This window comes from Rhineura floridana, chromosome 2 (genome assembly GCF_030035675.1).
Source record: "Rhineura floridana isolate rRhiFlo1 chromosome 2, rRhiFlo1.hap2, whole genome shotgun sequence".
NCBI lineage: Eukaryota > Metazoa > Chordata > Lepidosauria > Squamata > Rhineuridae > Rhineura > Rhineura floridana.
The window spans coordinates 10,819,550-10,846,123 of record NC_084481.1 but is presented as its reverse complement, the minus strand read 5'-3'; the positions used below and the strand labels follow the sequence as shown (position 1 = coordinate 10,846,123).

The 26,574-nt window shown below is 40.2% G+C and overlaps 1 protein-coding gene across 2 annotated transcripts in view; it reads left to right on the top strand.

The window, feature by feature from the left end:
* Positions 1–26,574, top strand: part of TWIST2 (twist family bHLH transcription factor 2) — a 74,970-nt gene that overhangs the window by 5,234 nt on the left and 43,162 nt on the right. The gene's annotated exons all lie outside the window — the stretch shown is intronic.

Here is a 26,574-nt window from a genome sequence, read left to right as displayed (position 1 = left end):
CAAAAGGGAGAGCTCCTCATTCTGAAGTTTGCAGGTCTGCATGTGTTACAAAGGGTTTTAAAACAGAGGGAAAAGGCAAGAGAAATTGTACTAACAAGTAAGATCTGAAGTAGCTGCTCATAGGATTGGAGAGTGGCATGCTTTTAAGAGTCTGGGAATAGATGGAGAAAGCAAACGTTCAGCGCTTTTACAGAGTTGTGGTTTTGGGGCAAGTGTGAGCTGCTAGTGCTTCTTTAAACAACCAACTCCATTCTGGTCTTACTGAAATTTTGTAGGTTAAACAGATGTTCAGTATTTGTTTTTCTGGGCTGTGCCCCCCCCCAACATTGCATACACAAAGTAAACACAGAACCAGCCTTTTTGCCAGTTTCTGGTTCAGTTTGTTTCTCTTGACCGCAAATTAGCATCACTTACTTGAAGATTTTGGGTTCTACTCTAGCTTGTTGCCCTAAATGCAGTCCCGTGGCTTATTTAATCTTCAATTTTCCCCGTTATCCATCACAAGATAAAATAATTCTTTCTTCTTTCATTTTTTAAAACTACAAAATATAGTAGGCATTTAAAAAAAAGAACTGAGCATTATCTGAGCACTTTGTAGCTTTGCATTATTTCAAAAGATTACCAGAGCAATATAAACACTTTTCCTCAGCCATGTTACTCATGGCAGTATTTAATATGTGCTAATGTACACATGAAATAGATACAATGTTTCCTACATTGTGGGCATCCATAGAAATACAAACAGACAACAATAACAAAGTTCTCAGCTGCAGAACATATTATAAAAATACAAATGCAGCCTGAAGACCTACAATGAAGTGTATATTTTGCAATCCAGAGCGCAGCAAATGTGGTAAAGGATAATTCATTATTTGAAAACATAAAAATAATTTTGGGTTTTCTGCAGACAATTGGGCTTAGGCATACTTCTTTAAACAACGTAAGATTTACAGGTAAATACCAGAATGCAAGTGGCAACCTACAGTCTCAAATAAGGCAATGTTTAAAAGGTGCATAGGCTTCTGTCATTACAGAGAAAATACAAAAATGCAAACTGTAAACCTTTTCAGAAGTGTTTGAATACGCATGCTTTGTTTGTATGGGTGGTGGTGGAATGAATGTATTTCTTAAAATTGATTTGTTCTTTAAATATACATGTGGAGGCAAATCTATATAATTTATTGAAACAATGGATCCACCTCATTGCCCTTGATATATCTTACATAATACAAAGTATACATTAATAAGACTATTTTGATGTGTTTTGGTATCAGCTGCAAAGAAACATACAAACAATATTTTGAAACAAAATCTATTGGCTTCTCATTTATAAATATGACTTAAAACCTAAAGCAAGCATAGGAAGTGTGTGGGGGGGGGGAATCAGCTTTGTGGAATCTTCTGCTGTCTTTGCCCAAAGCAGATGTAAAATGTCCCAGACACATACTTTGCTAGAGTTTAGATTGTACTTTCATTATTCAGTCAGAGAAACAATAAATGCACCAGTGTCTGCCATTACTTAGCAGCCCTTTGGCTACAATCCACAGCTTTTTACTCTTAAGAAGTCCCATTAAATCCAACTGTATTAGTCCACAGCAAGTAATCAACAGAAGCTTTCATTTGTTATCTTTCCCATCATATTATTTAAACATGTACATTTGAAAACAGATTAGGAGTAATTAAGAGCCAGAACGTGTATTTCACCTTCTGCATTTTTAAACTGTTGTTAGTTTGTAAAGTTGAAACTACTTTTCCTCAAGTGTAAAAATGCCACAAATGAACCTTATGAAACGAGTTCTGAATAAAAGACTGTGAATGGTATGGTATGGGGCCTTGGTAAGTATCCCATCATGTCTAAACATAGCACTGGAAATTATTCTTTTCCAAATGGACTTTTCAGAAATACACTTTTTTCACATACTCACTTCTTATAGCCTGCTCATGCTGGAATACTTTATTGGATGCCTGCTTAAATCCTACCAAGTGCTGGAAATGCATTTTTCTGTTTTTTTTTTACAATTTTGTTTCTCACATTGATAGTTCGTGCCTTAATTTCCCCCCTTAAAATGTCCTTCCATTTACATCATCAACCAATTAAGCTGGTCAGTTGAAGGCAACACTCTTGCACCCACACTCTCTATTTGACAAAGTTACCTGTGCTGCAGCTAGGGATGGAGGAGAAATTCAATTCAGTTCCCAGTTCAAGCTGAATCTATCAAATCCACACCTTCTAAAACAGTATGAGGACCAAAACACAGCCATCCTTTGAAGTTCACACTTATCTGAATGTTGTGGTGCAGTTCTCCAGTCAAACAATGTTTATAGAAATGTATATTTCATGGGGAAATGTGCGTAAAAATGAATATATTAGTGAAAATAACATTATTATAATAACAAAATAACATAAAAATCACAAAAGTACATTATAAGATGAGAAATGGCTTGCAAAAATGTGTGTGTTAATCAAAACTGTATACAAAATTGTGTTTATTAGGAGAAATCTGCACTAAAGAATTTTCATGAAATGTAACATATTTCACACAAAAATCATAGAAATGTTGAGAATTGGATTTAAGTTTAGAAAAATGAGAAACTAAGAGAACTAAAATGGACAGATCTGTTCCATCCCCAGCGACAGAATAATCATCCCTTAGTTCCATTGAAATCAATGACCTTTGCTCCAAAGGAGATCCACTTGTGCGCTGCTTTATGTGCTCATGCAACATGGGTCTGAGGGTTAGGTGATTATCCTGTCCTCATAAATGCAACAAGCAAACTTTTAACAAGAGCAAAATGTTAGTTTGCTTTTGGTGTAGGCATTCATACAAGCTTTGACAGGGAACATTTAAATGCTGAATATCATTCAAACCTACTTGAAATAAAATGAGCAAAATTATCAAAGCAGATAGTGTCAAGCGAAAGTTCTCTTTAATAATACCATCTGTAAATGGGCACAGAGACAGGGGGATTCTTTGCTATTGTTGCCTTTACATTTATAGAATGACCTTCTGGAGGATTCATCATATTGTTTCTAAAGCTATGTAAGAGTTTTCCATTGGGACAAGAATGTGAAGGCCAAGATTAAGGAAGTAAGGGATGCAATGTTTATGATGGTTCTGTTTCTTGATATTACGTAAGGAAACAACAACTGTTGTTTTAGTTGATTATTTTTAAATATTTTAATAACATGTTCTCTGATCCAAGCCTAGATTATGGCAGGACAGAACACAAGTGCAAGAAAGAAATAATACAAATGATCATTTACTTTCCAACAATGGAAACCATATGGTACTCCTAGGAGTCAAACTTTGAAATGCCAGGGCAGAATTCTTTCACATGGACATATGCTCCAATAATATTATGTAATTTGTACCTTACCCTTTTCACATTCTCAACACAAGGGGTGCTTGTACATGGGGGCTTAATTTGCAACTGGATTGTTGAGATATTGCAAATTGGTAATTGGCAACAGCTGTTTTTTTCTTTATTGGATTTTCCCCAGAAAGGATAAATCCAGATTTAAATACAGACTGAAATAAATACGGATATAAATACAGACTTTGATGCCAACATCATCATGTGAATGCTGCAAAAACTTGCATGGATGAGGAGCATCCATCGCACAATAAACACCCTTTTAGAAGCTCCCAAGCTGCTAGTGTCTAATGAATTTCTATGTAATAATGGGATATACATTCTAACTGTCAGATGACACATTACTGTCTAGTAAATATGGAATGGGTCATTGTACATCTGAAGTTAATCAATACCAATAGACTCTCCACACAAGTGACTTTTTTTTTTGCTTGCTCATTCTCATACTATGAATCTCTTGTTCACATAATACAGATCAAATGTATCAGCTCAGTACATTTAGGTATGTGCCAAAGTTGTGCTTTTTGCACTAATTTGTAAGCGCTGTTTCTTTATGAAAAGACAAAGTTCCAAAAGAAAATATATAACTCTGAAGCTAGTACAAAGAAAAATCTTGGTAAGATATAAATGGCCAATGCTAGTGGATCCCATACAACAAAAGTGAATGCCCTATGCAATGTTTCAAAACAGAAGCAAAGTTATTTGTCCCTGCAGTCTGTCTCTCGGGAAAAATACACCTAAACAAATCTGAGGATTGATCCAGCCTGGGTTTCTCAATGTGACAGAAGCATCTTAAGATGTTTCACTTCTCCAGAACAATGAATGGAGGCCAAGGCTTGATTTCAACAACGGAACAATCAGATAATTTATTTTAAAACAGAACTATGAGAACTGGGGGTGGAGGTGGGGGTGAGAATGCCACTCAGCTTTAAAACTGCCAGCCACTAAGTACTGCCAAAGTATCAGACATTTTCCAACACTGTCGCACTATTAAAGGACCCTTTGTCCCGCAACTTAAGGAATAGGGACAGCTTTTAAGAAGACATACCTTGTGTACAGGGTAGTTAAACCACATACAAATCATGTGCTTTTTTACAAAGTGTGGATGCCATTAAAACAAGGACAAGTTGAAGAATTAAAGGAATAAAGGTAACACAGTGTTATTTATATGATAGGTTAACTATAAATCACTATGTGGATTTTGGCTATATTTCAGCATAGACATTTACATTTGAAATCTCAGTTAATAACTGTGAAGAACTAATCTTTTTAACAATGCAGCAGCCTCTCTTCATAACTAGCTATAGAGATTATATCTGTAATGAGCAAAAGTTAATCTTCAGTTCCTTTTCAGTATGTTAATGCGTTAAGTCTTTAAATAATTTTAATATACACAGACAAAATCCTTGTTCATTATGATTGATCTACCATCTTCATGTCTTGTAGGCAGAGGGGCTGTTTTAAATTTGCAGTTATGGGTATCAATGTCTGTGATTGTCACCAGTACTAGCAGTGTCCTCCATCGTAAAATATATCTGGCAGCCTACACATAGTTATAATTAGGCACATTGGCTACAGTAGTCATATAATATCAGGAAATGTGAGCATTTCAAAGACATGCTGGCATATTTATATATTTATCTTATATTTATCTTTTTTCCTTATATTTCCATTTAAATAAAAATACTAATCTTCACACACATCCTCCATGTTATTTCAGGCTTCAGAATCACAAATTATTGCTAACCACCACAAATGTCATCTCTTACTCCCACACTATCTTGTTTCCCGTCCCAGATCATACCTCACCCCACTTAATAATAATTACGAACATAAGAAGAGTCTGCTAGATCAGGCCAATGGCCCATCTAGCCCCGCCTCCTGTTCTCAGAGTGGCCAACCAGAAGCCTATGGGAAGCCCAAAAACAAGACTGGAGTGCAATAGCACTCTCCCCACTTCTGATTCCCAGCAACTGGTTTTCACCGGCATACTGCCACCAACAGTGGAGGCAGAGCATAGCCACCGTGGCTACTAGCCATTGATACCGTTATTCTCCATGAATTTGTCTCAACCTCTTTTAAAGCATCCAAGCTAGTAGTCATCACTACATAACTCAGAAGTGGATTCCATACTTTAACTATGTGCTGTGTAAACAGGAACTTTCCTTTGTCTATCCTGAATCTTCCAACATTCAGCTTCATTGGATGGCTCTGGCTTCTAGTATTATGAGACAGGGAGGAAAACATCTCCTTATCTGCCTTCTCCACACCATGCACAACCTTATACACCTTTATCATACCCCCCGTTACTCATCTTTGTTCTAAACTAAAAAGCCCCATTTTTTTCCTCATAGAAGAGTTGCTCCATCCCCTTGATTACATTCGTTGCCCTTTTCTGGACCTTTTCCAGTTCTACAGTATCCTTTTGGAGGCAAGACAACCAGGACTCTTCAAGTCATAGATTTGTGTAATATTTATATATTTATTAAAATATTTATATATAATGGCATTATGATACCGGCAGTTTTATTTTCAATCCTATAGTTTATATGTGAAGTTAGGATTTTTGGCCACAGTTTGCATCACTTTACACTTGTGTATTTTGAACCCCATTCATCATTTTATTTCCCATTCACCCTGTTCGGAGAGATCCTTTTAGCTTGTCCCACAATTCCTTTTTGTTCTTACCGCTCTGAACAATTTGGTATCATCAGCAAACTTGGCTGCCTCACTGTGCACCCCTAATTCCAGATCATTTGTGAACAATTTAAAAAGCATAGCTCCCAACACAAATCCTTAGGGGAACTCACTTCTTACAACCCTCTGATGTGAGTAGGGATGGAGGAGAAATTCAGTTCAGTTCACATTTTAAGCCGAATTTATCAAGTCCACTTTCTGAAACAACATGAGAACCCAAACACAGCCATGCTTTGAAATTTGCACTTACCCAAATTTTGCAATGCAGTTCTCAAACAAAGCACTTTCCAAAAATGCATGTATTGGGGGAAAGTGTGTATAAAAATGAATGTATGCATGAAAATAACATACAAAACTTCATTATATTAGGAGAAAATGCATGCCAAAACGTGTACATTAGTCAAAGCTGTATACAAACATGTATTTATTAGGAGACATTTGCCCTAAAATGCTTAAGAATTTTACTCATTTATTATTTTATTTATATCCCCCCCTGGGCTCTGAAAACACTTTTAAACATCATAAAAACAGACTAAAATACATTAAAACAAAACATCTTTAAAAACAATTTTAAAAGAAGCTTTCAAAACATCTTTTTTTTAAGAAAAAGGTTAAAACGTTTTTTGAAAAAGGTTTACAAACATATTAAAAAGCAATTCCAACACAGACACAGACTGGGACAAGGCCTGTACTTAAGAGGCTTATTGAAAGAGGAAGGTCTTTAACAGACACCGAAAATATAACAGAGATGGCGCCTGTTTAATATTTAAGGGGAGGGAATTCCACAGTGTAGGTGCCACCACACTAAAGGTCCATTTCCTATGTTGTACCTAACAGACCTCCTGATAAGATGGTATCTGCAGGAGGCCCTCACTTGCAGAGTGCAGTGATCGACTGGGTATATAAGGGGTAAAATGGACTTTCAGGTATCCTGATCCCAAGCTGTATAGAGCTTTGTACACCAAAACTGGAACCTTGAACTTGGCCTGGTAGCAAATGGACAGCCAGTGAGGATTTTCATGAGGATTTTTTAAAAATTGCAAATTGCTGCAGAAATGCAGAGAACCAAATTTAAGATTAGAAAAATGAGAAACTGAGAGAACAAACATTAACAAATAATTCCATCTGTAATTATGAGAATTGACCATTTATTCCTACACATTACTTTCGTTCTTTAACTAGCTACTGATACATTGGATGATCTGTCCCCTTATACCATGACTGTCAAGTTTATTCAGAGGCTTTTGGTGAGACTTTGCCAAAAGTTTTTTTAAAGTCCCAAGTACATAGTGTCTACTGGATCATCCCATCCGTACGCTTATTGACACTCTCAAAGAACTCTGAAATCTCAGTTAGGGACAGGACTTACCTTTGCATAAGCCAAGTTGGTTCTTCTCCAGTGATGCTTGGTAATTTTTTTCTCTAACAATGCTTTCCGCCATTTTTTTTGTTCTGTATTTATTTAATAATAAACCATATAAAGCACTTACTATATGCTAGGAGCTGTTTAAAAGTCAACCTAACCACAACTTCAGAATCTAAAGAAAAACTGAGATAAAAGGAGAGGAGAGCTTTTTATTATTATTTATTGAAATATTTATATACTGCTCTTCAGGATGGAGTTGGAGAGGAGCAGAAACATATTAATTTACCTGACAAATGTATTAGTGGATTTCCCCCCTATAAAGCCCTATACAGTTATTTAATAGTGTAATAACAAAACATTGCTGAAGAACTTTAAAAGCCGTGCTTTCTGAGACTTCAGTACGTACTTGTTCTCTGCAATTCCATTGGTACTCCTCTGGATCCAAAATTTTATCTTGACAGAACACAAAACTGTAATTGGTCATTAATCAGATGCAAAACAAAACCTTTTTTTCTCCATATATATAGCATTATAAGTTGTTGCTCCATTTTTCATTTTCTTCTGCTTTTGGACTTATTCTCATAATGGATTCTTACAGCACAAGTAAGCCCCTTCTCTGAATGTAGCTGTACAGGGGCTCTGAAAAACAACATCACCCTTACATCCATTTACAGCATCATCTCTTTTTATTCTGATGGAGTAAGGGTTATCCTTCACAATCCTTTGAGGGAGAATTGCTGACCTTCCACTAAGATTAAGAAGTAGCCCATGTGTGCACAATTTAGGAACATAGGAAATATCCTTATACCGAGTCAGTCCATTGGTCCATCTAACTCAGTATTGTCTACACTGATTGGTGTACTGCGTTGGGTTAGTGTTATGACTGTCATTGTTTGAGTATGTCTTTAATCTATTGTTCTGCCAATGGTTACTTAGGGCTGCCTGGAAAACACATCCAGGCATGCCCCATGTGGGTTTTTCTTCTTCCTGTCCTTTCATTCTAGAATATTCAGTAAAGACAAAGCTGGCTGCAGAAAACTCTACTCTGACTCCTGTGTCTTTTTTGGCTAAAGAGCAGCAGGAGGACATAATAACTGGCAGCAGTGCTGCAGGGTTTCAAGCAGGGAGTCACTCCCAGCCATACCTGGAGATTCCGGGAATTAACACCTGACCTTCTGGCTTGCAAGGCCCATGCTCTCCCACTGAGCCACGATCCCTTCATCTTCACGTTAGCTAACATCTAGGGATGATGACATCTTCCTTACGCAACAATACTTTACAAAGCATAGAATTATTTCCCCAAGTGACTTCAGTTCCCACTGCACTAAAGCAACAGCTCCAAGCTCTATAGTCTGAATAGAGAAATCTCAATATTTTGTAGGAGACATCAACTGAAGCCAATAATAGTAGGTCAAGATCTTGAGCATCCTCCAACTGGAAAGAGCAGGAGTTTTGTAATTTATAAATGACTTTAGCCTGCTCTGCCTAAGCACACTGAGAGGGGAATGAGTCCCAATGACCTCAAAGGGATACTTCAGATATGCTAAGGATTGTGTTGCAAAGGTCTGTGCAGACTGTGCTGAGTTGCCAGCTTATCATTACAAGCTATTGTTTTTAAACCTATCTTTAGTTGGTTTTATGGTGTGATTGTAAATCACCCTGAGTCTTATGTGAAAGTAGTATTATTATTATTATTATTATTATTATTATTATTATTATTATTGATCCTACTTAGCACAGGTTGAACTGGCTAGTCAGGAGCCCCACTTCCAAGGATTGTATGGGCTCTTTATGACAGTTGTCTTACAGATTACTGATTCCAACAGAGCCTGATTTGTATTCCACACACAGGAAATCTGGAATAATTCTTTGATGATAAAGTGATTTTCACCACTTCTGAGACTAAGAGGCTATTATGTTGTCCTAGGCAATTGATGTGTGTTGGGATACTGGGCATTTCAGATTAGTTCCCTAAAGAATCATAATCATGAGGAACAAAGATGCTTCTAACATCACTATCAGCGCAGTTTGCATGCAGCAGCCAAAAAAGTGTAACAGACTCAAGCTCCACCTAATTTCTCTTCAGTTACCCTTTCTCTCCTAGATGAAGCAGCACACAGAACAGAATGGAAAACATTACTATCAATGCACACAGACTTTCTGTAGAAACAGAAGGGCCTAGGACTGTTATTAAGGGTGAAATAATGCAGAGTAAAAATGAAAACAAAATAATACAAAAACTCTGATAGACATTTCACAAAAAAACCAAATAAAGAATCAAGTTGCATTAAAAAAAAACCTTATTTTTTAAATTTGCCATCACAGCAGATGGCTGCAGAATGCTGAAGCGCCCAGTCTGGCTCTACTCACATGTGACTAGTTGTGCCAGAATGTGAATAGGGATGCATATTTGAATGTAAATCCAAACAGCTATCTGATAAAAAGGAATGCAGTGAGGCTGGATGACATTCAGATGTACATGACTATACATCCAGTTTATAACTGTGGGTCCTCCTGATCAAACAAATGCTTTACAGGTGGAAACCTTCTGCATGTGGATCTCCTTACCTAGATCATGACACATGAATGTAATGGGGAGGCCACATTATACATTATGAGGTACTAGAAATTCATGAATAGCAAATATATCTGAAATGTCATAACCAAGCAGCAAAAATTAATCACAAAAAACTGGCTCAGGTAAATTAACAGCCCCATTGTAGAGAGGAACTTCAAAAGGCAAAAACTGTAGGCTAAGCTAAAATCAGCAGTCATTTACAGATAATTCTATGATTGATAGTGTGGCTAGTAAATATTGAAGTTGCAGAGGACTGAAATATTAATGCAACTGAAATGGAGGCAGTTGTAAAAACTGGAATGGGATAGGGAAATAATACTTTATCTAATTCATTTATTTTTATTTATTTTTTTAAAAGTATATCACCTTTTAGGGATGGAGGAGAAATCCAGGTTGGTTCACATTTTAATGTAAATCTAATTCGTATTTCCTGAAACAACACATGGACAGAAATGCAGCTATCTTTTGAAATTCACACTTCTTCAATTTTGCAAGGCAGTTCAATTAGGGCTATGCACTGTATTTTACAAATCACAAACCAAATTCGGTCGATTCAGGCCAATTTGTACCCAGATCAGGATGAAAAAGTAGCAAATCTCTACAGAACAGATTGGCTGGTCCCGAATCGATTTGTACAGATTTGTAGCTCAAAAGAGTCTCTAATGAACCCAGACAGGGTGTCTCTGAAATACAGCAATTGCAACACCATATCAGGAGAACACTGGGGGGGGCAGTGAGAGGGAGGAAGGCTGCAGTGCTATCACCCCACCCAACACTCTCCAATCACAGTGCCTAGAAGGGGTGAAGTCTTAAAATATAGAAATCTTGTGTAAGTTCTGTCTCTTAGAAATGTTTGGTGGGGGTTGGGTGGCATTACCTACATAATAAGGATAACAAGGGCTCCTACTGGGAGGAAGGGCAGGATATAAATCTAATAAATAAATAATATTTAAAATATCTGTCTTTTATTTTATTTTATTCTATTCTCGGTGCTAAGAATTATTATTAAACCTTGTGGGTGATTGAGTGACAGTTTTTTAAAATTATTATTATTATTATTATCCCAGGTGCTACCCAATTGCTACCCACAAACAACAAGAAGCAGCCAGCTTGTTTGGTTACACATTTGTTAATTTTTGTTAGCCAGCCAGTCAGCCAAACCTTGTCAGCACATTAGCCAGCATTCTGAGTTGTTATTATTATTTCCAATTGCTAGCCACAGTGAGTATTATTAATATAATATAGGATTTTTATTTTTCCCTGCTGTTGGCAATCTGCTCCTTATACAGTAGGGCCCCACTTTACAGTGCTTCACTTTACAGCGTTCCGCTAATACAGCGGTTGTCAATTGCAGAAAGGCCCCAGTCCTACGGCACTTGTTCCACTTTTACGGCGGTTTTTGCTTGTCGTGCTCCATTTTCGCATCATTTTCGCATGACATGCACCATTATCTTCAATGCGTTCTGCTTTACAGCGGTTTTCGCTTTACAGGAGGGGTCTGGAACATAACCCGCTGTATGAATGGGGCCCTACTGTATGTCAGAGTCTTTTTTTAAAAAAATCTCTTTTGGAAAAAGCAAACTTTAAAGATGCTAACATGAAATCCCTGGATCTACCCACCTGAAATTTGGCAGGATTAATCCCCTCTATAGGAGCTATCACATCCCCAAATTTCATGTCCCTGTGTGAAAAAACAAGTCTGTCATGTCTGTTTTAATGTTAAAATACTTTAAATTTAAAGGTGGCTAGCATCAAAATGCCTGGAGCAATCAACCAATAATTTGGTAGGGTTAATCCCCTCTATAGGAGCTACCATGTCCCCAAATTTCATGTCCATGAAATTTCCTTATGCCTGCCTGTGTATAGTATCACAAACCTTTTTAAAAAAACGTTTCCTCCCAACATCTTGAAGAAAGGAACACAGGAGCATGAGAATTGGCATAACTGAGCACTTAGCCTTTTTTTAAAAGCAAATTTAAAGGTTGGTAGCCTGAAAACCCCTGGAGAAATCCACCTAAAATTTGGCCAGGTTACTTTCCTCGATAGGGGCTAGCATTTCACAAAATTTCATGTCTCTTTGTGAAAAAACATGTCTGCTTTAATTTTAAAACTTTTAAAAGGTGGTTAGCATGAAAACCCCTGGAATTATCCACCAATAACTTGGCAGGATTAATCCCCTATATAGTAGCTACCATATCACCAATTATCATGTCCCTAGGTCAAAAAGCAAGCAAGTTATGACTGTTTTGTTTTTGCAATACAAACCAATGGGATTTCCAGAGATCTGTAATATCCAGATTGACCTTCGACATGCCCCTTCCCTGAATGTATTCCGCCAAGCTTTGAAGACCTGGCTCTTCAGACAGGCCTTTGGGACTTACGGGGAGGGTTAAATTTTTACGATGAATAGCCTACTACTCTGTACTGTAACTGTTTTATTGTTTTATTGTTATATTGTATTTTATGATGTATTTTATTATGATGTAATGTATTGTTGTTAAATTGTACATCGCCTAGAGTGGCCATTGGCCAGATAGGCGACCCACAAATTAAATTATTATTATTATTATTATTATTATCCAGGTTTGGATCCAGATTGAGTCAGATCTGAATCTTGCCGGACTGCATTGGGCCTGATCTGCATTTACAAATCAAATCAGGGGGTCCATGCACAGCCCTAATAAAAATGTGCATTTTAGCAGAAAGTGTGCATATAAATGTATTTGTGGAAATAACATAAAGATGCATTATTTTAGGCAAAACTGCATAGAATAAGTTATATATTATGAGACATACACACTGAAATGCTGAATAAATGTCATAGGGACTTTTTTAAAAAAATGAGCAAACCGTTACAAAAATGTGAGGAACTGAATTTAAGATTGGAAGAATGAGAGAAATCAAAATTGACAGATATGTCCATCCCTGCCATCTTTTTACATTACTATATTTGAAGCAGTTTATAACCCATAAATACGACATGAAGAACAAAATCAGATTGCCATTCTGTAACAATTCAAAATATAACTAAAAGCAAATTAACAAAATTCAAGAATCCATTTTGCATATAGTATTTCGAGATAATAATACAATATCAGCAAACAATAAAAGAAAATCACCCCATCAATTATAACAAATGAATAATTTCCAACAACCAAGATAACGTTTGCAAAAATTCTATATACAAAATGCCAGATACATGTAAAGAGAACAACTGAGCAACCAGGTCACATTTCTCCTTCCCTGTCCTGTGGGACCTGTCCATCCACAGGAGACAAGGAAGGCTTTTAATTGAAAAACAATTAGGATAGTCTGATTTATAGTCTATGATGTGCATAGCTTTGGCTGGGTTTTTAGTTCACTCTGAATCATTTATCTGCTCCTTCTACACACACGCACTCCAACTCTCCGTACTTCCAAGGGACACTCCCCATTTTCTGGAATCTATCCCAGCAGTAAATAATTGTCTCTATTTTATCACTATTGTTGCTTTTGGGGAATGCCAGGTTATCACTGTGTTAGCGTGAGCTGTTAGTGTTGTCACTCTTCAAGGGCCAACTCCTTGCTTGGGGTCCCTAGAAGTTAAACTTTGGGGTGGAGGAGATTATTTTGTCTTCGACACACATGCATGTGTAAACACACACACACACACACACACACAGGTAATATTGTAGCACACTGCCATTTAACAAGAGGCCAACGCTCATTTCGACTTGTTGACAACAAGATTGTAGAACAAATATGATTTTCTAGTGTAACTCTTAGCAAACACCTTCTCAGCATTAAAGGCAATGCAGGACAAGTTATTACAGAGCATTCAGAATTCAGCATATACTGCAGAGCCTTCTGAAATGGGCCTAGGCCCTAATTAATATTAGTATGATAATAGGGCATCTCTAGTTTCATTTGTGAATTATTGGAGGCTGTGTACAACTACTGCTGTTAACATAACTGCATGCAATTACCCAAAAAGATCAACTAGGCTGCAGTCACAAGAGCTGCTGAGTTAGAGAAGAGATGAGTAGTAGAATTGTCTCCATTTTAAGTCACAGGGCAGCCAATATTTCTGGCCAACAAGCGCATTCTATATACTGAGAGTGAATATTGTCTCCTCCTGAAATAATGTCCCTTGCCTCTAAGCTAGTGGTGGGGAACCTTTAATGTTTTGAATCATATTCCTGAGATAAGGCAGTATATTTCAATCTTCTGCGATTCAATATTTTATCTGGCACATGGTGACCTGCAAAGCCAGCATGAAATATCAGAAAAGCATGTTGACTCTTCGTTGTACAGGTCACACTTCTCAAGGTACTGTCACCATAACAACATGCCCACCACTGGCAGACAATGTACCAGTGTTCTTCAACTTTGGGTCCCCAAAAGTTTTGGACTGCAACTCCCATCATCCGTGACCACTGTCAATGCTGGCTGAGGCTGATGGGAGTTGTGGTCCAACAACATCTGAGGACACAAGGTTGAAGAGCACTGTGCTATACAATTCAGTTTGTTTTCATGTCTAACCTGATGTTCTGTTTGCTTTAATAAAGTGTCTACATTATTTGTACGAAATGTGCTATTTAATTGCAATACTTTTGCATATAAAATCCAAAGAGATCTTTTCTTGCTCTCAAATGTGCATTCAGAATAGCTGATGGGAATATGAGCATATGTGGTTGCTTTCCAAAAATTTCTTGGTTGACAAAAACTAGATGTGTATGAAATTATGCAGGGTATGGAGAAAGTGGGCAGATTTTTTTTCTCCTTTTCTCATAACACTAGAATTCATGGAAATCCAGTGAAGCTGAATGTTGGAAGATTCAGGAGAGACACTGCACATAGTTAAACTATAAAATTCACTTCCACAGGAGGCAGTGGTGGCCACCAACTTGGATGGCTTTAAAATAGACAGATTCATGGAGAATAAGGCTATCAATGGTTACCTGCTCTGATGAATATGTTCTGCCTCCACTGTTGAAGGCAGGATGCCTCTGAATACCAGTTGCTGGAAACCGTAGGAGGGGAGAGTGCCCTTGCACTCAGGTCCTGCTTGTGGGGTTCCCACTGGCTGGCCACTGTGAGAATAGGATGCTGGACTAGGTGGGCCACTGGCCTCATCCAGTAGGCTGTTCTTACCAGCAACTTGAGATCTTTCTTAAAGAATGGGTGGAATAGTTTGCCACAATTAAAGTCATGTGCTGCAGTTCTGTGTACATAGCCGGCTTTAGGTCTGGGAAATCCCTAGGCAAGATGCCTTCAGTGGTTTTACTTCATCTTTGCTTTTGTTACCACTGCTTATTTGCTGCCTCTCTCTAGTTGGACCCAGAGGGGCTCTATCTCCTTACTGGAGTCACTGCTTGCATGTTCAGAGGTCAACAGGCAGCAGCAGCAAGGAAGAGGAGAAGCAACATCAGCAGGACTGGGATGTTCTGAAGGTTGTTTACGGAGCTGTGGCCCTTGCAGGTGCCCTACTGAGCCAGCCCGATACTGGTCCCCCTTTGTACATTTAGTGGGACTTACTTCCTAGTAAACATGCATGGGATTAGGCTATAAACTGCAATCCTGTGCCACATCCAAGTAATGCAGAATGCACATCTACAGATTATCAGTCTGCTTTTCCTTGGCTACATGTATATGTATGTTGGCTACATGAACATGCATATGTTGTTTAAAATCTCTAAGATAAGTGCCAGCAGCACTTTTGAAGATCCATCTTCTGTCCTCTCCACTCCAGTAAAAAAGCTTATTGTGAAGACACAGAGTTTGCAAGTCTGGCATTCAGAAGTGATCAGACAATCAAAACAAACTGCCTTGTTTCCATTTGCTCACAAATGCACACAATATGCTCAGTTCTTTTAAAAAACAAAAAGCCCCATCTCAATACCCTTTTCTGCAGCTTGCACAGAAAACAGATTTTTGCTAGCCTCATTGGGTTTATACACACTGCCCCAGTTCCAGAAAGCTTGTGTTCATTTTTATTCTTAGAAAGATGGCATTGTCTTCTGAAACTATCATAAAGGAAAAACACAAGTCACTTTTTTCCTAAAGAGATACTTGCATGCTGTGCAAACTGGAACCCTATGCAAACTGGAATTTGCCGTATTTCAACAACTGCAGATGTCAGCCAGGCTCAAAGAATAAAGATGCCACTTCTTTGCAATGATGCATGAGATAGCAATTATAATTAACATAATGTTTTTTGAGTGTTTAAAGCATTTCAGACTCCTATCTACAATCCTCACAACAACCCTGTAAACTAGGTCAGTACAAATAATGCAGATGGAGGACTTAAGGTTGAAAGAGAGATAGCGAGTAGCTCAGCAAAGGCCATGGTGTGACCACAGATGCCAACAGGATTTCCTGGACCTGATACACTTTATATAGATTGGGGCCCCTACATTCCCACTCCCACCTTACAGCTATCTATTGACAAGAACTGCTGCTTATGTACATATATTACCAATATCAACAGTTATTATTAATCCACAATCTTGATTTAAGATGTATTTATTTAACAGATGTTTAACCTGCCTTTCAGAATTCCTGCCCTCACAAGGCATTTTACAATAGTTATGAATAGTTCAAAAACCATAATAATACAATTATTAAATAACATTTAAACATTAACATAACATTTAAAAGATAGGAGCAGCTAAGAAAATGTGTGTAGCTTGACTGAACCAACTCTCAGCCTAGCCTAGCTTACAGGGTTGTTGCAAAGATAAAAGGAGAGAGGACCCAGGAAGAGAAGTGAGGTGCAAATATATCATGTCATATTCACAAACCAGTGAGGAAGGGAAACATGCATAAAGGCACCCCACTAATTACAGTAACTGCAACATTTCACAATCCTGATATTTTAAAGCAAATTACCAAAAAACACACCCCAAACACTTGCCAACACACACACACAAAGCATGTGCAGCTTGATTGAACCAACTCTCAACCTAACCTACGTCACTGGGTTGTTGGAAAGATTCCATACACACACACTGGAAATGTAAAAATACACCCCTTATAATAGTTTATTGTCAAAACCAGTTAGTCATTGCAGAACATTAAAAGAAAATATTAGTTTCCTGCCAAATAATAGGAGCGATACCTAAGCAAGCCCTGCCTAATTGCCTTAAAAATAGGATTGTAGTGGGGAGGAGGGAGAGAGTGAAACTTCAACAACACAAATCTATGCTATGTCTACTTCCATTGATTTACAGTACAATCCTAACCATGTCTACTCAAAAGTAAGTCTTACTGAATTCAACTGGGTTCACTCTCAGGTATGCTGGATTAGGATTGTAGCTTTATTCCCAGAAAAGTGAGTATAGGATGAAAGCCTCATGTTGGGAAGGATTTCAAAACAGACTATAATTAGACAAACAAACTGCCCTGTTCAGCAGTCTAGGAAAATTTAAACTTGTATGACTCCTTTTATTTAGAAAACTGTAACACACTGTAATGGCATCATAAGCTACATGTACTCTTTTTATTTCTGTTCAAAAATTATTTGATATGATACAATGTAAAATATGCTTTTTTTTTGCAAATAATTTTAAAAGCCATGCATGTATACTTCTATTATTATCACCATCATAACTGAAATTGTTTAGCATGCATGTCCTACCAAGATCCTGCTGTCTTGCATGTTCTTTGATTTGGTGGACCTCATGCTGGATGTTCATAGAGAGAGCAAAAGGTGGGCAGGCAGGCACAGGTACTGTTGCTGCAAGCAATAAGCTTACTCAATTAACATGATATGAATATGCATACCATTAACCAATATGCAGACACAAGCAGGAAAAGGCCACTCTTTTCAATGCTTGCAAGGGTTTTTAGCTATTGCCTGATGTTCCAACAAATCTCTGCTCTGATTTCACTCATTGGCTAAAAACCTGAAAGGGCGGAGATTAGAGCAGCCCGCTAGTTCATTTCACAGAAATTGCAGGGGGGGTGGCAGCTTACATTTTAGTGTATAACATTTGTTAAAGAGCACTTAGAAACTTGTGTTTTTTTTAATGGAAGTTAAGAGTCTGGGCCCGCCAACGGCCCTGGGCCTGGTAAAAATGGACCCTTTCTGTCTGTCTGTCAGCAGCCCTGGGTGTGAATTCCTGTGTTATAGCTCAGGCTCATAGCCACTATGATACCATCTTGACATCTCTGTGTACAGGTCACTAACATCACTGCTATAGAACTCTGTTCTTATATACCAGTTTGCAGGTTTGGAATTCATTTGTTCTGAGATTGCTTTCAGGCAGTGATGTCTCCCTTTGTGCATTACTTGAGCTTGTCACCTATTCTCTTTTGCCATGACAAAGTTACCCACATGCTGAAGGTTTTGCCTCTGTTTGCCCTCCCCTCTATCACTACAGTAATGAATCCTCCAGGAAAGCTCCTTTTAATGAAGACTTTTTAAAAGGTGAAACTGACCAGCATGTGACTGCTTTGCTGTGGATAAACTTTCAAGCCTGTGCCTTTGCTTTAAGGTGAAACTGATCAGCCTGTGCCTTGGCTTTGCTAGGGTGAAAGAGACAAGATTGTGTGTTTGCTTTATATTAAAGAGATCTCTTGTTCTCCCAGGCTGGGGAGGGAAGGATCCAATACAATTCAGAGGGGGGAGTGGTTGGGTGCCAGGTAGGAACCCTTTAAAGCCCCAGTTGAAGCTGCCCCACCATCTATGAGTGGGTAGTAGGAATCAATCCCTATTCTTTCCATGTTATTCCTACCTCTAGTACCAAAGTTTCTGTTAAAGGAAAGTAATGTCCAAGAATGCATCTTCTTTGTTAACTGAGGTATTGCTATATTTTGATGTGGGTGGAAGCCTTTCATTTCAAGGCCTAAGCCACAATACATTAGGCAATCTTCATTAAATGTGCCCCTTGCTGGTTTTGCTACAACAGTATAACACAGTTATGGAATTTGTCATCTCTTCTGAGCAACCAGCGTTTTACTACATAAGGAATGTTAGGAATTATGGAGGTATGGAATTTCCAGAAGGGTAGTCACTTGCAGCAAAAACAAAAAAACATCATGGCATAAGCTTTCAACACCATATACTTCTGAACTGTTTTACTTAGAAAAATGCCCATTCTTTCCATCCATTATGCCCATTATGATTCTGAGCTATTATTTTCACTAGTTATGGTATTTTGTCACAGTAATCTAAATCTGCTCTCCCAACCTTGGGTCCCCAGACAAGGCCAGCTTTACCATTAAGCAGAGCAAGGCCATCTCAGACAGCAAATATTTGGGTGCAGGGACAGCCCTGTAGCCAGCCTTCCTCGTTGGGTGGGGCAGCCATGTTTCTAGGTGGGGCACTTGAGGGAGAGAGGAACATAGTGCTATCTAATCCCCCCCTACAACTGGTGGTGAGGTCGTGAGGGCCAGGCCACGGGGCCTGGCAATGGAAAGGCAAAGGCATGGCAGTTACCTTTCTCATCATTAGTCCTCCATCCAGAGAGTGTGTTAACTTAGGGCTCATTCACATGGGAGCTGAATGCAGTGAAGATGCAGCTTTTGCCATCATGATAGATTTGCAAGGTTCACACTTCCTACCTTCAAATCCGCTGTTTTCCTTTCACACAAGTAGGCATTTCTCTGTTCCTTGTGGCCCCGCCCCTAATTTTACATGCTTACTCCCTCTGGAGTACCAATATTGCTATTGGAGAAGGGGAGCGTTTTTTGCCAGTTTCATTATTTCTTGTCAATTGCATGCCTCTCCCTGCTTCCCAAAGCATTGGGGTGCAATTGACATGAAACTGAATAGAGGGGGAGTGAGTGAAAGGCAGCTTTTGTGGGTGGCAGAGAGAGAGGGAGCTGGCGAAGGGCATAAGAGAGCTCACCCACTAAAGAAACATTGAGGCAAAGCACCTACACGGAGGAGCGCAGCAAACCTGAGCTTTTTCCTTTCCTTTTCACATTAAAATTTGATTGGTCTGATATGGGAAAACTGTGATAGCTGCTGATTGCCTGCAACATCATGTGAACCATGCAAATTAAACGGGGATGCAAGTAGCACCAATCTCACAGTAGGTTGTAGTGTGAACCAGCCCTTACTTGAATGAAGATCTGTTGAATTGTCTCAGCCTTTTTTGAGAGATCACCAGGAATGCCAGACTCAAAAGCTTGACTTTGCCTTTTTCACTGGTGGTCTGTCCCCGTGTTCTGCATCTTCAAGAACTGAACTACTTTGGTAAAGACAGGGAGCTCCTGAGCTTGGTTTTGATGCTGCATTAGGTATCTCAGTTTTAAATTCCACCTGAAAAACAAACTTATCCTTACTGCATGTTTAGCGAAGGTGGGAGAGAGAGAGACAGTTAGGGTGTGTTTGTTAGATCCGCTGTGAGAGTCCCTCCTTCTAGTCTTGTTCCTGACCTTTAGATTTTCCTTCCTGTTGGACAATCAAGGGAAAACTTTTCAAGTGGCTGCTGAATAAAGGACAGGCAGAGCAATCCAACTCATAGGAAGCTGGCAGAAAGGGGGCTAGCGGAGGTCAAGCTGGCAGAAAGGGGGCTAGCGGAGGTCAAGCTGGCAGGAAGGTCCATGGAATCTGTTTCATGTTTGGGAGCTGCTGTGTCGGCTGAACACAGGGTTAGCCAGGAGCTGTGCGCAGGGACCAGAAAGTAAAAGCTGGCTCTCATGAATACCCCTACCAGGGAGTAAGCACTCTCCATAGACTTCCATTGTAATTATTTTTTTAGACTGATCTTTCTCCTGGCGTAGCTTTGGCCTGGATCAGAACCCAGAGCACTCCAAATAGGAGTTGGATGTTGCCTAAGTCTCCACCCCACCCCTCCTCTGACATGCCCCTAGAACACCCTTTTTTGAGCCTTACACCAGCTTCCATTGTCACCCCTCCTGCCAGGCTGGGCTTCCCTGGTGGACCTTTGGCTGAGCTAGCAGGGTCCTGGCTCTGCCGCAGCTGAGCTGGGGTGAGGGGCTTCTGCTGGTGGAACTCTACTGAGCCAGGACCCTGATGGCTCAGCTGGGGGCCCGCCCTATTCAACTACCCTCAGCCTGGCATAAATACAAGTTGCAATGGGTCATTACTAAGCAACTGGAAACTAATTGTGGAAAGTGATTGGATTTTTTTTTTTACTGGTTGCTGGGTTGATTTTTCTGTACAGAACCCTAAAAAGGCTTCACACTGAGCTGCACATATTAGGAAAATCAGAAATTAGGCCTGAGCTACAGCCTAGGTGGCCAGCCAGCCAGCCAGCCAGCCAGCTAACTGTAGTGTTTGTTTTTGTTGTTATGTGCCTCCAAGTCGACAACGACTTATGGCGACCCTATGACTCAGCAACCTTCAAGAGCATCTGTCATGAACCACCCTGTTCAGATCTTGTAAGTTCAAACTGTAGTGTATACAGCACAATTTCTGTTCCTCTAAGACTGTTTTCATCCTTTGCCTTCAAGTACTCAAGAAAAAGAAGAAAAAATAGCCACTATGTCTATACAATGAATGTTTTTAAAAGGGTAATTTGGAGTAGCCATTTTTTCAGATCACTTTAAGTTATCTCTGTATTCCCTTTAGGAATAAGCACCCAGTCCTGTCCTACTCATTATAACTGCAGAATTAACAAAGGCTTACTTTTTACTGTAGGCAAGCAAACATGTGTTTTTGTTGGCTGCATAGATAACACAACTGAAACTGAAAACTAAAACTGAAACGCAGAGCAAAGGAAAGTCCAAGGGATAGAGTCTAACTCTAGACCATAATACAAAGTTTTCATATTTAACTTTTCAAAGGTCATACAGGCTGTTTTTTTAAGGATCAAATAACTATAGGGTGACTGTGATCATGAAAATACACCCTTAGTCAGGGAAAGTCTTGGGTCAGGGCTAGCACCAGGGGGTGGCCAGGTTGGGCCCTGGCTAAGGGCCCATGAGGGGCCCCTTCCTAGGGTGGGAAGGTAGCGCTCCTGTTCTGCAATCTGCAGCAGTGTTGACTTCCACCCCTGCTACAGATCACTGAGAGGCACCTCCCTCCCATACAGTTAGAGTGAGCCATACATGCCCCACCTACCTCTATCACTCCTGTAAATGGTGTGCGCTCTGTGCACGCATGTCTGCCATCAACTAAGATGGAGGCTAAGGCTTCCCTAGGGGGCTGATGCCCCTACCGCCCTCTTGGTTAATGGCAGGCACGTACGTACAGTGTGTGCGTCATTTACAGGAGCAATAGAGGTAGGTGGGATGCACAAGGGGGTGCGGTCCAGTGCTGTGGGCCTGGAGCAGTGTGGTGCCCAATGGCCCAGGCATGCCTGTCACTGGCCCTATCTTGAGTGACCAGATTTTGGGGCCTCTTCCACATGAGGCTTTTGTTGTGCATCACCCTGCCTTATTCACTACATTTTTACAGGGTCCTATTCTTAAAATTGCTCCTGTTCTTAAAACAAACTGTCATTCTATAAATGGAGATGGTCATTGTCTGTCATGTCACAAATTAAAAAGACAATTCCCCAAAACATCCTGTGGGGGACAGAAAGCACAGCTTGGGGGAAGTGGCACCCCATCTGCCCCCTACTGGTTACAGGACTCTGCAAGGAGTTGTGACAATGTGCTGGGGGACAGCCTGCCCTGTGGCCCTTAAGCTAGCCTCAGGAGGACACTGCCTCATTGCCTGGGATTAAACTTCCAGTCCAATCAGAAGGGCCGGCATCAGGCATGACTAGGCCCTTGGGCATCAGCCTGCCCCAGGCCCATGGCTCTTGCCTGCATGCCACACCTACCTCTCCCGTCACCTCAATGTGCACTGTGCGCACATTCCTGCCATCAACCAAGATGGCAGCAGAAGCTTCCCTAATGGGCTGATGCCCCCACTGCCATCTTGGTTGATGGCACACATGCACACTATGCTACACGTGCATATGCCTGCCATCAACCAAGATGGAGGCAGGGGCATCAGCCCTTTAGGGAAGCCTCCACCACCATATTAGTTGATGGCAGGAATGTGTGTGCAGTGCACATAGTGTTCACTACAATGCAAAGGCAGGTGGGGCATGCAGACAGGCATTGCAGACCTGCTTGGTTTGGGGGGGGGCTGGCAGCTCCCTCTCTGCAATCTGTGGCAGGGTTGGGAGTTGATTCTGCTGTGGATCATGGAATGGGAGTGCTACCCTCCCACTCTAAGGAGGGACCCTTCAGGGACCCTTGGCCAGGGCCCAACCTGGCCGGCCTCTGGCACTGGCCCTGCCAATCAGCATCTGTAGATGTAATAGGGACCACCATCCATCTTGTCCTTCACCTTAGGTCAGTCACATCCCCAGACATTGTTGGACTACAACCATCATCTTCTCCAGCCAACATGGCCAATGATAAGGATGACAGAGGTTTTAGTCCAGCAACATTTGGTATCCATCCCAAGGCTGAGGAAGGCTAATTTAAAAGAATGAGACTGTAACATTATGAGCCATAGAAAAAACAGTCACACCCACAGAGTTAGCGTCCAGATTTGAGCATCTGAGTCAAAAATACAATAAGCCCAGGACAGCAATGATCAGAGACATACAGGAGATGTTTGCCTCAAGAGTAAAGATCCAGGTTACTTCATTTCCACAGTATTATTGCTTAACATGCTGCTATCTGTGGTCAACTAATCTTACTGCCTATGAGTTGACAGACTACCTTTGTTAGACTAAGGGCACAATCCAACTTGTATTTGCACCAGGCTGGAGGGAGTTGGATATGACGGACCCCCAGCTGAGCCAGCAGGCTCCACTGGGAGAAGGCCCTCATCCCAGCTCAGCTGTGGTGCTGCGGGGACCCTGCTGGGGACGGCCAGTCCAGCGGGCAGAGAGCCAGGGGAAGGCCCCAAAACAGGGTGTTCTGAAATGTGGCAGAGGAGGAGCTGGAGGGGAGGACTTATGCTCATTTGGAGTGCTCCTGTACGTCCTGATCCAGGTCAAATTATTTTAATTGTGATCTATGGAGAGTGCTTATTCCCCAGCAGGGGTGTTGAATGAATGAATGAATCTTTATTTTTACCCCGCCCTTTTTCCAAAACTGGAACTCAGGGCGGTTTACAAATAAAAACTACACATAGGTAAAAAAAATACAAAAATATACAATTAAAATAGAATTAAACTATTCGTGACATTAAAACCATGAAACATACACTTAAGATACTAAGACAATTTAAAACATTAAGAATAGGACCATAGAACAATACAACAGACCTTATGAGGCTCTATCTTAAACATCTTCTAGTCCAAAAGCCTGTCGGAATAAAAAAGTCTTTGCCTGCCGACGGAAGGATAGCAAGGAAGGGGCCATTCGTGCTTCCCTAGGAAGAGAGTTCCAGAACCTGGGGGCAGCCACCAAGAAGGCCCTATCTTGCATCCCCACCAATCGCACTTGTGAAGGTGTTGGGACTGAGAGAAGGGCCTCTCCTGATGTTTGCAGGAGCCGGCCTTTGCTCCCGATTGAGCCAGCATTCAGCTGGCTTGGCAGCTCCCAAACGGGGAGTGAATGACACAGAGCTTCCCGCCGGCTCCTCCTCCACCATCACCCCCCCCCGGCTTCCCATGATTTGGATTGCACTGTAAATGCTGGTTAATAGTCCTAGATATTAGGCTGATGTTTCAGCAGCAGCAGCAAATAAACAGAAGATGGTTTCACAGTTGGGGATCTCTCGAGTGTTATCACACCCTTGTTTTCATTTAAATCCCTATCAGAGGTTAAAGAAAGTGGCAACTCTCTAGCTTAGGCAAGAGAGCAGAAAGACAATTTGCCATTTTTTAATTCAGACAGATACAGTCAGAGAGAGCGAGAGAGGGAGCACAAGCATTGAGAGTTTCCATCATCAATTAATTCTTAGATGCAGGTCAACTAAGTAATAGATCAAGGATGTATTGAGGCTTAAATGGGAAGCCTTTCTGCTATCCAGGAGGAGCACCGACAGCTGAATCTTCTTAAACGAAACTATGCCGTATTAAGGTGAATTCTTGTGTTGTGCAGCCATTTACTGGTTGATTTAAAACTTATATTCCTTCTAGGTTTCAGAAGAAATTCAAAGTAGCTAGCAATAAAAAGCAACAGTAGTAAAACATATAAATGACCCACGATTCAACTGAATCAGAAATCAAATTAGCATAAAAACCAAGACCAACAATAACAATTCAAAACAGGCATCAGAATTAAACATCAAAACACCAGAAAGAGAAGATGCTCAGTCAAAGGCCTTTTTAAACAGCTACTTCTTCACCAGCCATACAGCTGATCCCACAGGCTCCCAATCACCTTTGTTAATGTAGAGGCTGTAAAAGGGGATCCCATTGATATAACAGATCTGATAGGTGCAATAGCAGAAGGCCACTAAAGGGAGAAATGCCACTGAAATTTGTTTCTTGGTCAGTTTCCTGTCCAAGTGAGCAGCCACAACCCCTCCTCAATCATATGCATCCCAGTGATAACATGGGGAAATGCCCCGGCTATTTCTATTGTCACAGTCACTGAGAAAAGTGCAGCAGCAATTGTGGAAAAACGCCAGCTAGCATCTTGGTGTACAACCTAAATCCCATTATCATTTCTCCATAGAATGGTGGCATCCCGGCTTGCTTTCATAATTTGTTGTATTTTAAATTGATCATTTTTGTAATATATTGCATTAAAATTATTATCTGCCTTGGAAGCCATATACAGAAAGGCAGAGCAAAAATCATTGCCATCATCGTGGCTGTCTGCATCTGCATATGAATACTACTTGGTCATCACTAACATGTTGCCCTCTGTAGAGAGTTGCTGTTGCTTTAAGAATTTCTGGGCAGTTCTGGCAGATCAAAGTTTTTCATCATGTGGTTGTTGCATTTTACCATCTCTAGTATGTTAAGAGAACAAAACATTCAAGAATGTGATGATACTACAGAGCTGTTTGTGCAGAATTTAAGAGTATTCTCAAAAGGTGTGACCTCAGCTGTCAAAAAGCACATGTGCAAGAGGGAAACAGCAAATGCACACACTGAAATAGATAACAGAGGCAACAAGGACCATAAATTGTGTTGCTCACTGGGAACTGATCCAGTTGAGCTAAACAACATGAACACTAGCTCTCAAAACCAATTGGACAAAGGATAATACAGGAAAAAATGTGTAATTCATTCTGTAATTTTAAAAGTTTTGGGTTTTATCTCAAAGTTTGCTTGTACCTGTATTTGCCCAATCCCTGTCCCTCCCCCAATGGGGGCAAACAGCTTAAAGGGACAGTTTTCATCAGGAAAAGAGCACAGGTAGAAAGAGCCAATCCGCTTCCCCCAATACTGTGGTTCCAATCAGATTCGAGCAGGGGGGTGTAGTTACTATTTAATTTTTTTTAAAAAAAGTTCTGTGATTGAATCTCCCAATGCCACATCTAGTTGTGCTGTCAGACTTAGAGCCATAAAGCAGAAAGGGCCATGTGTTCAGCCGAAGAATGTTTTTGTGGACCTTTCCTACTTGGAGCAATACCAATCTTCAATAAGTGAAAGTTCAAAATGTCATCCCTTCACAAAGTCTACACGAAAGGTTCTCCCACACTGCACTGTACACCACCAAAGAAATAATCAGCACCATCAGCTTTGATAGTACTGAT